Consider the following 2,528-nt stretch of genomic DNA (forward strand, 5'->3'; position numbering starts at 1 on the left):
GACGCGTCGACGACTGACGAGTCACCGAGTGATCGCCATTGATTGATACAAACCGTACCCGCGTTAGTCTCTCTAAAAAAAAATACGCTCTTACTGCAAATACGTTCGATTTACTCGAAATAAGAACCACGAAGAATGTAACTTTCTGTGACCAAAACACAAGAGAACCGTGCGGGACAATAAAGTTTCGCGATCCACGACCCGCAGCAAGAAGTTGCACGCGTCTCATCTGATGAGAGCGCCGCGAAAATACGCGTCACTTTAAACCTTCCTATTCTCTGCCAACAACAATTTCCCCAAAAACTTTGCACACGTAAATGATCGTCGATTATCGCCGGATCTTAAGAACCAAGAATTGCCCCTGGAACGTTTCCCCATTTATGACTGTGATACTTTTAAAAGACACGATTCTATGCAAAATAAACTTGTTTAACATTCATCCTAATGCTACGTTTTATTTGATTAAAGCAGCTTTTTATGATGCACGACCACTTGCGATGTTAAAAACATTTAAAATATTTCACAATTCTGCTCGCTGGAATGAATCAGCTTGCGCAAACCGGTAATTATATATAGAGATGCTATGGAAATACACGCTAGCTACAGGGTGAACAGAAGCTAACTGTAACCTCTCGAAGGATGTATTTGATCTGAATGTTCATTGCAGTGTAAATTAATAAAGTGTTTTAATCCATTTGCTTTATTTCATGTGAAAAATCCAGTCTCGGTTAGAATAGTATGTGATTTGCGAATTTTGATTACAATGAGGATGCCCCACATATATCCCCATCTATTTAATATGTACGCAAATATGGCAGAAACTCCTTTTGACTTTATCATTAAAGCTGGGATCCGAAAAACCCGCTCTCATGCGTACATAATAAATATATCGCCGCGAACATTTCCAATTTCTTTTTCTCTCGAAGTTTATTGGAGGGTTCACGTAATTCCCAGCAGGAAAACTGGCCAAGTGCGATGTCATCTTGAAAAGGAAATTAAATCATGTTGGGAAAATATATGAAAAATAGCATGTCTGTATGTCGGAAAGAGGTAACGGAAAAAAAAAAACAATCCGCCATATTTGTGAACCTCAGTCGAGCCCAGTGCTATCGCACCGCTTGATGTGGCTGAGGATGAGTAAGATGGCGGCCAGTGAGCTTCAATTGCAATCATGAGAAACCCCCCCCCCCCCCCCCCGCCTCACTTGCGCTCTCCGTAAACAAACAAAAAAACAATCGGTTGAGGTGAACGATGCCGTCGCTTTTCCTGAGGGTGAAACTAACAAGTGGGTGATTCCATTACTGTCCAATTGCTTTTATGGATGGGACTTTCTAAAGTTTTTGCCAAGCGTTTAAAGTAATTTATTTCGGCTCAAGTACAAACTATTTGCACTTGCATGGGGTGTGTTCCGTTACCAAGCAGCTTGCTATCGTTTGCCAAGCTGCTTTCTTGATTCAAGGAGCTCAAACAATAGTGTGGAATGCGAGATGAGAACAACTGGTCTTGCTTCAACAGTTTATTGAGCATTGCAGGTGGAGAGGGATGAAAAAAAACCTTCAAGACAATGAAAACTCTGTCAGGATGCAATCGTTGACAACTTAGGAACTTACAAACTTCAGGGCAATACTTTCATGTATTCAATGATAAACTCTGTTACCATTACCGTCACAATTTACTGCAGTTGAAGAGTAAATATTGTTATGTCGGTGGGTAGAAGAATATCTAGATCCAGGTAGATTTGCATCGGTTGGTGATAGGGAATCTACCTGTGATAAGTTCTATGTTTAGCCGTATGTCGTAATAAGTTGTATCTGTGTCCTCTAGCCTAGTGTTGGGCTCGCGGCTTGGGTGCCGGCTTAGGATCCGAGGATCCTGGGTTCGAATCCCGGTCGATCGCTGAATTAACGCCAGGGGGGTTGACTCAGCCTGTCATCCTTCCGAGGTCGGCTAATTGAGTACCAGTTCACTGGTAATTCCCTGTTTGTCGTAAAAGGCGACAAACAGGGTTGGCGGCAGGAAGGGCATCCGGCCATAAAACATTGCTTCAAAAAGGGGACCAAAAAAAACCAAAAAAAAAACAACAACCACGGTCCGCCATACCCCCGCTTTGCGGGGAAAAATGGCCTCTAAAGGTGTTTTTTTTTTTGGTTTTTTTTTGTGTCCCCGCCATGAGGGGACGGGGCATGCTAATTAGTACAGGGATTATGGATAAAATTCCCTTGTGTGTCGTTCCCTCTGTGAGCAACCCAGTGTCCCTTATGGCAACGCACTCATATGCATTAGATAGGTCCATTAGTGCACACATTAATTAATTCCCCTCCGTCACAATAAGACTTGCAGGAAGAACAGGCAGCAAGCCAGATCGGTGAACCGCCAATGGGGCCGCAGCCAGCCACATCACCAGCTGGCATAGCAACAAACATCGTGCAAGGCAGGCTAGAGCCATGCCCTGTGAACGTGTGATTGGTTGGGGTAAGAGGCTGGCCACTGATTGGTGAAAGGGAGCGGCACACTGATTGGCCACCGAT

The sequence above is a fragment of the Myxine glutinosa genome, chromosome 2 (genome assembly GCF_964187855.1).
Source record: "Myxine glutinosa chromosome 2, kmMyxGlut1.1, whole genome shotgun sequence".
Taxonomy (NCBI): Eukaryota; Metazoa; Chordata; class Myxini; order Myxiniformes; family Myxinidae; genus Myxine; species Myxine glutinosa.